We start from the raw sequence: 13,408 nt of genomic DNA, 5'->3' as shown, positions 1-13,408 counted from the left end.
TGACTTTTAATTTAGGTTGTTTAACATGTCATACCCTCATTCAGTCACGCAGAGACACACGCCTGCTTTCAGAGAGCAGTGGATATTCAGTTTTAATTTATCATGGCATTTAAACTGGAAGAAAACCTCAGGGTAGTGTTCCTGGAGGTTTTAATGAGAACAGCATTCTCTTTGCATTATCAATGTTCCTCAGTCTCCACTTGGCTGGAGCCACTACCTCTGGCTTCAGTTAGCTATTTACATTCCTCTATTTTTATATAAATTGTGTTATATTAGCATATATTTCACACTGTGACCTAGTGTTTCCCAGATCCTTTAAGCCAGGCTATTTGTACATTAGTCAACGTCAACGGAAGTAAAATCGAAAATTGAGTACAGACTATAGCCCTGCTACATCGCACACTCTGTCATGCTGAAATGAATCCCTTGTTCTAAGAAGATTTGCTGTGAAATACAGTCTATTTACATTAAGGAGACCTCTGTATATTTAAGGCATAATTGTTTCAGGGCCTTCATTAATTCTTGAACTGCAAGACCTACACTTTCTTTTCTTGTATCTTTTCTATAACAATGGAAGTCAGGGGTTTTCAAAAAAATAACAAATTGGTCCTCATTAAAATGGAGCTGGAAATGGTTTGCTGGTAACATGCTTTACAAAAATGAGAGAATCTCATTGTAAATCAATTCCAGGGCCCAGCTGTCCCAGAGTTCAGGCTGGGAAGCTCCAGGATAAAAGGTAGTCTGTATTTGGGGGGAAAACTAAAACAATTTATTACTTCTGTAATGGATGAAGTGCTTATCTTGTCAGAGAATTTTAGAGTTGTAAGGAATCTCAGAGTTCACTTAACCCAGTCCCTTCCTGGAATAATAATCCCTTCCCCAGCATCCCTGACATATGGACATCTTGTCTCCACTTGAACACTTCCATCTCACTCCTTTTAAAAAATACCGTGGTTAGATATACATAACATAAAATTAGCCATTTTAACCATCCTTATGTGTACATTTCAGTGGCGTTCAGTTCAGTTGTTCGGTGACTGTCATCACTCTCCATCTGCAGAGCTTCTTTGATTTTCCAAATTGAAACTCTGTACCCATTAGATGAGAATGCTCCATTCCTTCCTCCTCCTCAACCTCTGGCAACCACCACTCTACTTTCTATGTCCATAAATTTGATGACTCTAGATACTTCACATGATTGGAACCATAGTATTTGTCCTTTTGTGACTGGCTCATTTTACTTGGCATAATGTCTTCAGAGTTTAGCCATGTGTCAGAATTTCCTTCCATTGTACATATATACCACATTTTATTTATCCATTCATCTGAACATGGGCACTTGGCTTGCATCCACTTTTGACTATTATAAATAATGCTGCTTTGATCGTGTGTGAACAAATATATGGTTAAGTTCCTGTTTTCAGTTATTTTGAGTATATACCCAGAAATAGAATTGCTGAATCATATGGTGATTCTATGTTTAATTTTTTTTAGGAAATACTACACCATTTTCCACAACAATTGGACCATTTTACATTCCCACTAACAATGCACAAGAGTTCCAATTTCTCTACATTCTCACCAATACTTGTTATTTTCTGTTGTTTAAACTCCTTTTAAAACAATGTAATATAACTGTAATATCTTGTGCTCTGGCTTTGAAACTTGGCTCAATCACGTATTTGCTGTGCGAGTGTAGACTATTTAATCACTCTCATTTTTTTTATTCAGTTTGTATTTTTTGTAAAATATGATTAGTAGAGGAGATGTTGATAATAATAACCTTATTAAATTATGAGGAGGAATGAGACAATTCATTTAAAACACATTTTGATATCTAAAAATTATAGGCTATCAGTGGATATTGGCTTCTGGGTTTTTGGTGGCAATTGATTAGATCATTTGATCTGCGGGGGTGGGGGAAGGAATCTTATTGTTAAATTATCTTCTTTATTTTCAATTAAAATCTGCTTTGGTGTAACTTCTGTAACTTGTGTAATGGTTACCTTCAATCCATCAGTCCTGTTTCTGCTCTTTACAGCCTCACAGAATAAACCATATCTTCCTTCTGTGTATCATTTGTCTGATATTTGAAAACAGCCATCAGTCATTCACTGGTCTTCTGCTTTGGCCAAGCATTCTGGGTTTCTTCTACTGTTTCTTAAGTAATGTGGTTTCTAGATCTCTCATCATGTGGCTCAACCAGTTCTGTACCATAGTTTGTCTGGTAGAATAAAGGAATAAAGTGACTGGAAATTTCACACCACCCCCCCCCCCCAACATTCTTTTGAGTTTATTCCCTAACAGTGATGTCCATAAGGAAGAATGGATCTGTGGATGTTGATGAATCAGTTCAATAGACTAAGCTTCCCCTCATTCCTTCCCAACATTTCTTTTTCATTGCTCAGAATGCCCGAGGACTGTAGCACTTGCTTTTATTCAGTTTAGGATCAGTCTTGCATCATTTCACATATTCTCCACTTGGTTTTTTTCTCTGAAAAATACCAGTGCTGTTTCTGAAAGTTCCCGAGTAGTCGAATGTATCCTGCATTTTTCTGATTTATATGCCTGATTTATCTAAATATTTTTTCTTATAAGCTCTGACATGCAAGAAGACTTTTCAGTTTTATTATGAACCTTTTACTCTTAAGGACAAAAATCTTAAATCTCTTTTCAAGAGAGGGGAAGTTGTATTTTTATGTAGGATAAAATAATTGAATGGTATTCTCTCTTGGCAACTCAGCTGTGTGTTTGAAAACCCAGTTCCTCAGGTATCATCCTCCAAATCACATGTCATATGTTTATATTTTTAAAAAGGTAAAAGCCAGAGTTTTTTCCTTTCTATAAAAACAAAAGTGGTGAAGGGGAAGGGATAACAACTCACTTTCTTGGCATTTTAATAGAGTACTCAGAGTACTCCCAACATAAGGCACTATTCTAGTTGAAAGGTATGTTAAAACTATGTGTAAACTCAAACCCTGGCTTTAGGGAAGGACTAGTAGTTTCACTTACAATTGATGTACATGAGCTTTATGGCATGGGTTTTATAACTTCTTTAGCCACTCGGAACATTAAAAAAAATATCCAAAGTTGTAGCCATTTTTCAAATATTTACAGCTGCCAAATTGCTGACATCCAGCTAAATAGGGCCTTATTTTGCAAAATCAAATCCATGTGGTCACTTCTTAATTAGCCTGTTTGCCATAAATGCCTTTGGGGTGATGTCATCCATGCCTGGTGATGAGCATCCCAGCAGAGGCATTCCACACCTGGCATTGTAGCAAACCAGCCAGCCACCAGTGAAGAGTAGGGAGCGTCAGCTCTTCTTCATCATTTTGATCACTATTGTCCCCCATGTCTAATTTGGGCTGTGTTGGTTGCACAGTGGTAAAGAATCCACCTGCCAATGCAGGCTATATAAGAGATGTGGGTTCGATCCCTGGATTGGGAAGATCCCTTGGCTAAGGAAATGGCAACCCACTCCAGTATTCTTGCCTGGGGAACCCCACGGACAGAGAAGCCTGGCGGGCTATAGTCCATGGGGTTGCAAAGAGTCGGACACGACTGAGCACGTCAAGTTGGTGTATCCAGTGCAGCACAGTGTCACTTTGGTTACTTTGTGATTTAGTTGCTGTATCCATTAAGATCTGCTACCTTGAAGTTTGCAGGCATTGGGAGTTAGTGCTTCTGAGTTTATTTAAGGTAAAGAATGGAAGACTTAGAAATATCTGTGCAAAGAAGGGATACCCAATTGGTAGCTGTTAACCTCTAAGCATATTACAGAAGCCAGTCTACCATCACCAACATGGTTGTCATGGAATGTGATGACCCTTCTCTCCTCTGGATCACCTTTCTTGCTTGACTGACTGCCTTTCATGGTTCCCATTTCAGTGTGGAGCACATGACATGGCAATAGGAGAGGAAAATGTAAAAGATGATGTAAAAGATTGGGTCTCTCAGTGTGACCCAAATTCCCTGACGTTTTATTTTAACATTATAACTTTGAGGCAGAATTTCCTTTGTCATATTGTTTTATTTTGTGAACTTAAAAAAACCCCCACAACCCTTGTAAATTTCAAACAGAATTTATAATGTAAGTAGTAGATACAAAGTGAAGTCGCTCAGTCGTGTCTGACTCTTTGTGACCCCATGGACTGTAGCCTATCAGGCTCCTCAGTCCATGGGATTTTCCAGGCAAGAGTGCTAGAGTGGATTGCCATTTCCTTCTACAGGGGATCTTCCCTACCCAGGAATCGAACCCAGGTCTCCTGCATTGCAGGCAGACGCTTTACCGTCTGAGCCACCAGGGAAGCCCTGTAAGTAGTAGATGGTGCATTAAATGCCAGAGAATGGACAATCAGATCAGATCAGATCAGTCGCTCAGTCGTGTCTGACTCTTTGTGACCCCATGAATCACAGCACGCCAGGCCTCCCTGTCCAACACCAACTCCTGGATTTCACTGAGACTCACGTCCATCGAGTCAGTGATGCCATCCAGCCATCTCATCCTCTGTCGTCCCCTTCTCCTCCTGCCCCAATCCCTCCCAGCATCAGAGTCTTTTCCAGTGAGTCAACTCTTCACATGAGGTGGCCAAAGTACTGGAGTTTCAGCTTTAGCATCATTCCTTCCAAAGAAATCCCAGGGCTGATCTCCTTCAGAATGGACTGGTTAGATCTCCTTGCAGTCCAAGGGACTCTCAAGAGTCTTCTCCAACACCACAGTTCAAAAGCATCAATTCTTCGGAGCTCAAGCTGGAATCAAGATTGCCGGGAGAAATATCAATAACCTCAGATATGCAGATGACACCACCCTTGTGGCAGAAAGTGAAGAGGAACTAAAAAGCCTCTTGATGAAAGTGAAAGTGGGAGGGAAAAAGTTGACGTAAAGCTCAACATTCAGAAAACGAAGATCATGGCATCCGGTCCCATCACTTCATGGGAAATAGATGGGGAAACAGTGTCAGACTTAATTTTTCTGGGCTCCAAAATCACTGCAGATGGTGACTGCAGCCATGAAATGAAAAGACACTTACTCCTTGGAAGAAAAGTTATGACCAACCTAGATAGCATATTCAAAAGCAGACAATGGACAATAGGTTAATATATACAATAGGTTGATTATGTCATATAGACTTCAGCTCAGGATATTTGTGTTTAAAGAGATGGACTATTTCATACATTCTAGCAAAAAGAATTAATTAGTGGTGGTGTAAACAGAGGCCACTGTAAAGTAGGAGACAGAACCAAGGGTTCAAGTCTTAATTGGCCCCTTTTCAGCAGTGACTTTTGGCACTTCACTCTCTCATCCTTGGTTTTTGTGGGATAGCAACACTGCCCCACAAAAGGGGATGGTAACACTTCAGTAAATGTTATGAAAGCATGTATGCATGTTCTTTTCAAACTGTCGTTGATGCGTGGATTCTTCTGGTCGGGCTGTTGTGCCAGTTAGTGTTGTAGGTGCTGTAGTCCTCGCCCCACTCCACTCTTCCTCTCCTGCTCATTGCTGGAGTCTCAGCAATGAGACTCTGTGTGCCCCAGTGTGAGAGACACTGGGGAAGGTCCTGCCTCTGTTGACCCATGTCCTCTTTACCTACCAGTCAGTGAGATTCAGCAAATATTAGGTCCCTAGTAAGCGCCTGGCACCAGAGGATATGAAGATGAGTGCTCAAAACAAAACAAAAAGAACATGCAGCAATGTATAATGAACTATGTGTAGTTCCCCAAATTTACTCATCTCCCAGGGGCAGAAGAGCCTTTGGTTTGCCCAGCTAATGTCTACTTGTCCTTGAAGGCTTCAGAGTCAATGTCTCTTGGCAAGCTGTGGTGGTCATTTCTATTCCTTGCCCACTGGCTCTGATCAGGTGCTCCTCCTCTGGGGTCCCATAACATGCTGGCATACCCAAAGGGAAACACTTATCTGAAGGAGGAATCATTTTGAGTGTGTGTTGTAAAAAACTCCCCCATTTTGCACATGGTATAAAAAACTTTAAGTACAGAAGGATATATGGTAAGAGTGAGTTCTTCTTACCCCTGACTTGTAGCACCTCAGGTCCCCTTCTCAGATGTAGACATTTCTCAATTTTTGTGTATCCATTTTATAGCTACTATATATATATATATATATGAATATACAGTATATATATGCACAAACATTATATATATTGCCAGAATTATATATATATAGCCACAAATATAAAAGTACAGACATTTTTTTCCTTTTTATACAAATGATATTTTTCTATATACATGATCAGTACTTTGCTCTTTTTAGAAAATGTAACTTAAGGATATATTTTGGTGATTTTTTCCTAATGAATACACACAGAGCTTCTTTATTCTTTTTAACTTGTGTTCCACTGCAAATATTGGATAGGCCATAATTTATTTAACCAGTAACCATATAGCTGGATGAGCAGGTTGTTTCTAATCTTTTTCTGTTATAAACAATACTACTTTGAGAATATTGTATAAATATCATTTCATACATATTTCAGAGTATGTGTAAGATAAATTCCTAAAAGTAGAATTGCTATTGACAAGGTATTTGCATTTAAAATTTTCATAGATGTTGCCAAGTTGTACCAATTTATGCTCCTACCTATCAATATAAGGGTCCCTATTTCCTTATATCCCTCCCAGTATAGAGAAATATCAAGCATTTCTTAAATTCCTAATCTGATTGGGGGAAAATCATATCACATTGACATTTTAATTTACATTTCTTACATTATCAAGTGATCTTAGTATGGTTTCATATGTGTGAGAACCACATGTTTTCTTATTTGTAAGTTGTCTATTCATTCCATTTGGCCTCTTATCTATTTCATTCTTGGTTTTTTTTCCCCTTGCTTATCTGTAAGAGGTTTTGTTTACTTTTATGACTGCTGGCCTTTGCCTTTTGAGTTGCATTAATTGTTTCTTCCTAGTTTCTTCTTTTTTCCTTATTGAATATTTTAAATGCAATCCGATGTATCATCTTTCTTTTTATAGCTTTTAGATTTGTGTCAAACTTTGAGTTCAAACTTTGAAAAGCCCTTTTCACTCCAAGACTGCTAAGTAAAATAATCTGTGTGCTAAGGATACACTTGCTTGATGGGGACCTTAAGGCAGCAGGTCAGGAAAGATGAGGGCAGCATAGAAGGCTTGTAGGGGAGGCCTGAGAAGAGGGAGGACTCTGGGGCTGATGACAGCTATGGGACCTCCACCGTGACCTCGGGGGGAGGCAGCGTAACAGGACCCATCAGCTCACTTCCTTCTCCCATGCAGTTCCACCAGCTGCAACAAATCCCCCCAAATACCTTGGACTTCCCTGACTGAAAATGGATGCCCACATTCCATTCCATGGGGAAGGTATACACCTTGCCTGAGCAAAGCAGCTATTGAGAACATTGTCTTATCAGCAGGGGATCAAGTAGCCCATCATGGTAGGTGACACACATGAGCGAACAGGCCACCCCATCCATCACGTCCACAGTAGCACTGGTCGTTCCTGTTCACTGCCAGTGACCAGGAAGGCCTCCTGAAATGCTGCTGTTTGACAGCTCTGGGAGGAGGGAGAGCCCTCCCTTTTCATATAAGAGGGCCTCTTTGGCAAATCCAAAGCATACTCTTGCACTGTTGTGGAAAGTTCCCATGCCTGCAGCCACAAATACCCAGCTGCTTAAAGGCTGCAGGTAGAACTACATTTCAGATACAGATATCAACACCTGGGAACCAATTCCAACTATTTCCATCAGGTTTGAAAACCAAAAGAGACATGGCAGATTATGGTGGAAGAGAAGAGTAACAAAATTAACTACATGCAAAGTTACTTTTCTTTCTGATAAAAGAATGAAGGAAAGAATATTGCACAAGGGGAATGACCAAGTGACCAAGTCAGTATTCTTTGAATCGCAATTGCTCTGAGTCTGTGTTTACAAATGGGTGAATATCATTCCTTGTAGATTGTTGTGTAAAAGGATCCTGTACTTTTGCATCTCTTTAGTCTAATCAAATGAGGGGTCCACACACAACCCTATCTGACGAGGGAGGTTTACCTTGGTGGGTGGCACTCCATCCTGCTTCACAGCAAGGAAAGGAGACTCCTGCCCCATTTGTCTCTTGCCTTTAGTTTCTCAAACTTATTTCTGATGCATGAGAATATTTCAAATTTGGTCAGTTTATTTAGTGGAAAGACTGGGCTTTGGAATCAGAAAGACTGGATTCAAATCCTGACTTTTCCATTCTATGACTTTAGTTCTTAACCTCATTGAGCCTCAGTGTTCTCATCTGTAAATGGGTATCTATAACTAACCCACAAGTAATGCACATGACAAAGTGAAAGTGAAAGTGAAGTCCCTCAGTCGTGTCCGACTCTTTGCGACCCCATGGACTGCAGCCTGCCAGGCTCCTCTATCCATGGGATTTTCCAGGCAACAATACTGGAGTGGGCTGCCATTTCCTTCTCCAGGGGATCTTCCCAACCCAGGGATCAAACCCAGGTCTCCCGCATTGTAGGCAGATGCTTTTACCATCTGAGCCACCAGGGAAGTCAAACCATCCCCCAATTTAGTGACCAGAAGCAACAAGCATTTATTTATCTCATGAGTCAGTGTGTTGGCTGGATGGTTCTTTGGTCTGAACTGGGCCAGGCTGGTCTCAACACCTTCTTGTAAGCCAAAGCAAGTCACCAAGTTCAGCTCAGATTCAAGCAGGGGAAGTAGGCTGTATCTCTTCATGGGAAAAACTGCAGAAAGGTGCAGGTACAGGGAGGAATGAATTGCGGCCATTTCCATCTACCCACTACTTCATACATATAAATGTGATAACGTATGAGGAGTGCAGCTATTATATCACTTACACATTCAGAAGACATTTGTTGAGTGCCTGCTATTGTGTACAAGTCAACAGCTCCTGCTGTGCATGATGTAGAGTTAAGTCAGACCTCGTCTCCAGCCTCTATAAAGCCTTCAAATCTTAGTAAAGAACACTGAAGCAATTGTAGGTCACCTTACAAAGTGTAAAGTGTCTTAAGAGAGGAACTGATAAAACAATATGTGATCTAAGAAGAGGGAGAGATTAAGAGGCACTGGGAAGAGATTCTGGCCCCAACTTATGCTCTGCTTAATGTTTCCCTCTATTTAATTTTAATTATTGATCTCCCCAGGCTATCAATAACGACATGGTGCAGGAAACCCAGTGCAGACGGGCAAAGCATTTTAAACTGGAGCAATTTGAGGCAAATTAAGTATTTGAAAATTGCCAGCCATTTAGATCCAACACGCCCAGGCTAATGTGGCTGGAGCAAAAGCATCTTACTATCTTGTAGGATAATAGTAATCCTCCTAAATTTACCTCTGATTAAAATAATTTCCACTAATCCAGGCACCCCTCAATCCCATTAACTTAAACAGTTGGTTTCCAGGGACAGGCAGAAAATACAAATTATACGTTCACTAGATTTTTTCTGAAAATATTTTTTAAAAAAATGTTTACTCCCCACTCTTTGGAACTTTGAAATGACTGAATTAACAGTGTGCTAGAGGGGATTAGAGAAAACCCAAACCTTAATACTGGAGATGAGATTTCACCAGCAGGGTAACCACTTGTGTGGAGCCAGGTTTGGGTGAGGAAGATGGTGCTTACGTTCTCTTGGCACTTGATGGCACGCCAGGGGACGTTAGGCTAGTTCTCTGGCCGAGTCTGGGTTTCTTCAGCTCCAACCAGGGTATGATTATCTCGGGCCTTGATCCTTCACATGTGGAGTCATGAGCTAATGTCTGTTCTGTGTACAGGCTTTCTTGAAAGGAAAAGTGCTACCTAAATACAAGGTACTTGTATTACTGTGAGGTCCTTGAAATCTTAATAGCTTTTTCAACTGTGTCCAAAGTGGCCTTCTCTTTGTAAATGCTTTAAGTGGATGAGAATCAAAGCTGAAAAGGGTTTTGTTCCTCCCACGTTGTATGCCTAGAGTCAGAGGACTGCTCATTTTTAGAGTGTGTCCAGTTTCCTATTTGGTGAAGAGCTTCACAAACATAAAAAGCCCAGCCATTGAGATCCATGTAATGGAGATACTGGTGGAGATAAAACTGCCCTGCTCTTCACAGGATGATAATTTTCCTCCCAAGAGTCCAGTTGGCCAAATTGTTGGTCAACCAATTAAGAGGACCTTCTAATTAAACATAAATATTTTGCTTTGAAAGACTTTCAAGTGGTACCAATTTTGTCCATGGTTAATATTCACTGGGCTCTCTCAGTATTGATGAGATTTCTGACTACTTTGAGATTTTATGACAAAAACAAGAATTAAGTTTAAATCAGCCAACTCCCTTTACCTTAGATTCTTAAATTACATTAAACTTCTCAGTTCAGTTAAACTTTTTTGTGTTGTTTGGATTTTTTGGCAGGCATATCATTATATGAGTTTCCCCACACTGGTGGGCTGTAGAGAACCGATGCTAGACTGGTTATATAAGACCCACTTTGGGAGATTTAATAGTTTAGGGATAGGAGGTCCAAGAATCTGTGTTTGTCTAATATGCTCCCCAGCTGGGTTTGGGAATTGCTGCATTAAATACCCCTCAAGTTGTATCTATGGTAAATAAAATAGTCTTTACTAATCAGTGATAGCTGCTACTCTGCAGGGCACTGAACTCATCTTCGAATATTTTCCTAGTTAATCCTCATCGCAGTCCTGCAAGCTCACTACTAGTATGCCTATTTTATATATGAAGGACTGAGGTTTAGAAGTATGAAGTAATTTGCCTGAGGTTGTAAGTTAGTGTGGGACAGACTCAGTATTTGAACATGTCTGATTCTGAAGTCAATATAACCCTTTCATTCGTTCCTCTGCCATGGTGCTTCTCATCTAGCATGTTACATGATCATGTCAGAACCAGGTAGGACACAAAGGAAGCATGAGACATGATCTTTGCCCTCAAGATGTTTACCAGGTAATCAGAGTGAAAGGAAGAACCCTTAATGATGACTGAAGGACACATAGATCGTAGAATTTAGGGCAAACTGCAAAGTAGAAAATCAGAAGAAAACTGCAGTCTTTGTCTTCAATAGAAAGCTGAATATCACTGAGTTAGCAGATTTATTATATTTTCCTATAAACTGCATGTTGTTTTGCTGTGATTTAAAATAGCTTAAGGTAGGAAACAGAGGTATCTTATTTGAACTTCAAACATGAGAAAGATTTTATTGACGTCAGCACTACACTATTTCAAGGAGATGAAATTTGCGCATCAAGTATTCTGTTTTATATATTCCATTTTTTATTGGTCTGGCTAAAGCAGAAGTTATTTAGCTTGTGTGTAGTATTATGTTGAATGGACAATTATTTTCTCTCTTTCTAGAGCCAAGTATAAAGCAGAAAGGTAAAAGGAACTAGAAATTTGGAAACTCTTAGGTTACACTAGCCCTCCATTGCTAGCAGATACTTACGTTGCTAAGGAGATAAAGACCCACTCCTGGTTGAAAAATCGATTTAGGAAGTGCACAGTGCTGGAGGTAAATCACTAAAGCTGGAAGAGACGTTCCCTGTTTCTAATAGGAGACTCATGTTAGTAGCCAAGTTCTGCAGGCAAGGGCAGTTACGTGACTATGGCAAGTGAAGACATACCCACTGCAGAGGTCTCAATCTTTGTTCACTTTTTGCAGAAGTCAATCCTGTTCAATTAAAAGGAGGAAATTAGATTATTCAGGCTCCTTGTGTCCATTAAGCATCTGGCTCTCCATAAACCACATCCATAAATTGCATCACCAAAATCTTTGGTCAGGACAAGGTCTTCTGAGACTGTGCCAAGCCCCTTTACCTCCCCCACCCTCATTAACTCCCTTCCCCACTGCCAATCTCCATCCCATACATAGTGTTTATCATATGGTGTTTTAATTCTTTATTTACTTCTCTGTGTCCCTACCACACAGTGATTTCCATGAAGAAAACAAGTCGATTTTGTTCACTAGTATGTTCCAGCACCTAGATAGGACTTGACTGGTCAGGTACAGAGTAGTTACTCCGTAAATATTTGTCAAGTGAATGAATGGATGGATGAATTAATGAACAAGTGAATATGATCACATTAAACTCAAGGTGAAAGTAAGGAGTTTTTAAAGAAATCCTTTGCAGCCATCTAGTTTTCTAAATTGTATGCTAATGTTCATATGCTGATGCTCAAGCTGGTTTTAGAAAAGGCAGAGGAACCAGAGATCAAATTGCCAACATCCGCTGGATCATGGAAAAAGCAAGAGAGTTCCAGAAAAACATCTATTTCTGCTTTATTGACTATGCCAAAGCCTTTGACTGTGTGGATCACAATAAACTGTGGGAAATTCTGAAAGAGATGGGAATACCAGACCACCTGATCTGCCTCTTGAGAAATCTGTATGCAGGTCAGGAAGCAACAGTTAGAACTGGACATGGAGCAACAGACTGGTTCCAAATAGGAAAAGGAGTACGTTAAGGCTGTATATTGTCACCCTGTTTATTTAACTTCTATGCAGAGTACATCATGAGAAATGCTGGACTGGAAGAAACACAAGCTGGAATCAAGATTGCTGGGAGAAATATCAATAACCTCAGATATGCAAATGACACTACCCTTATGGCAGAAAGTGAAGAGGAACTAAAAAGCCTCTTGATGTAAGTGAAAGTAGAGAGTGAAAAAGTTGGCTTAAAGCTCAACATTCAGAAAACGAAGATCATGGCATCTAGTCCCATCACTTCATGGGAAATAGATGGGGAAACAGTGTCAGACTTTATTTTTGGGGGCTCCAAAATCACTGCAGATGGTGACTGCAGCCATGAAATGAAAAGATGCTTACTCCTTGGAAGGAAAGTTATGACCAACCTAGATAGCATATTCAAAAACAGAGACATTACTTTGCCAACAAAGGTCCGTCTAGTCAAAGCTATTGTTTTTCCAGTAGTCATGTATGGATGTGAGAGTTGGACTGTGAAGAAGGCTGAGCGCCGAAGAATTGATGCTTTTGAAGTGTGGTGTTGGAGAAGACTCTTGAGAGTCCCTTGGACTGCAAGGAGATCCAACCAGTCCATTCTGAAGGAGATCAGCCCTGGGATTTCTTTGGAAGGTATGATGCTAAAGCTGAAACTCCAGTACTTTGGCCACCTCATGCGAAGAGTTGACTCATTGGAAAAGACTGTGATGCTGGGAGGGATTGGGGGCAGGAGGAGAAGAGGACGACAGAGGATGAGATGGCTGGATGGCATCACTGACTCGATGGACATGAGTCTGAGTGAACTCCACGAGTTGGTGATGGACAGGGAGGCCTGGCATGCTGCGATTCATGGGGTCGCAAAGAGTTGGACACGACTGAGCGGCTGAACTGACTGACACTATGGCTTTAGGGAACACCCGGTGCAACTTAATTTTCTTCCCATTGCGTATAGGACTTAACCAAGACT

At 40.4% G+C, this 13,408-nt stretch overlaps 1 protein-coding gene and 1 non-coding gene across 2 annotated transcripts in view; one reads left to right on the top strand and one right to left on the bottom strand.

Annotated features, from left to right (window-relative positions):
* Positions 1-13,408, top strand: part of ROR1 (receptor tyrosine kinase like orphan receptor 1) — a 466,632-nt gene that overhangs the window by 238,468 nt on the left and 214,756 nt on the right. The window lies entirely within an intron of this gene.
* On the bottom strand, positions 4,239-4,310 carry TRNAC-GCA (transfer RNA cysteine (anticodon GCA)). Its single transcript has one exon. It is a non-coding gene; the product is annotated as a tRNA-Cys (tRNA).

This window comes from Bubalus kerabau, chromosome 6 (assembly GCF_029407905.1).
Source record: "Bubalus kerabau isolate K-KA32 ecotype Philippines breed swamp buffalo chromosome 6, PCC_UOA_SB_1v2, whole genome shotgun sequence".
In the NCBI taxonomy this organism is placed as follows: Eukaryota; Metazoa; Chordata; class Mammalia; order Artiodactyla; family Bovidae; genus Bubalus; species Bubalus kerabau.
Note: the sequence above shows the minus strand (reverse complement) of the source record. Positions and strands in the feature narration are given on the sequence as shown.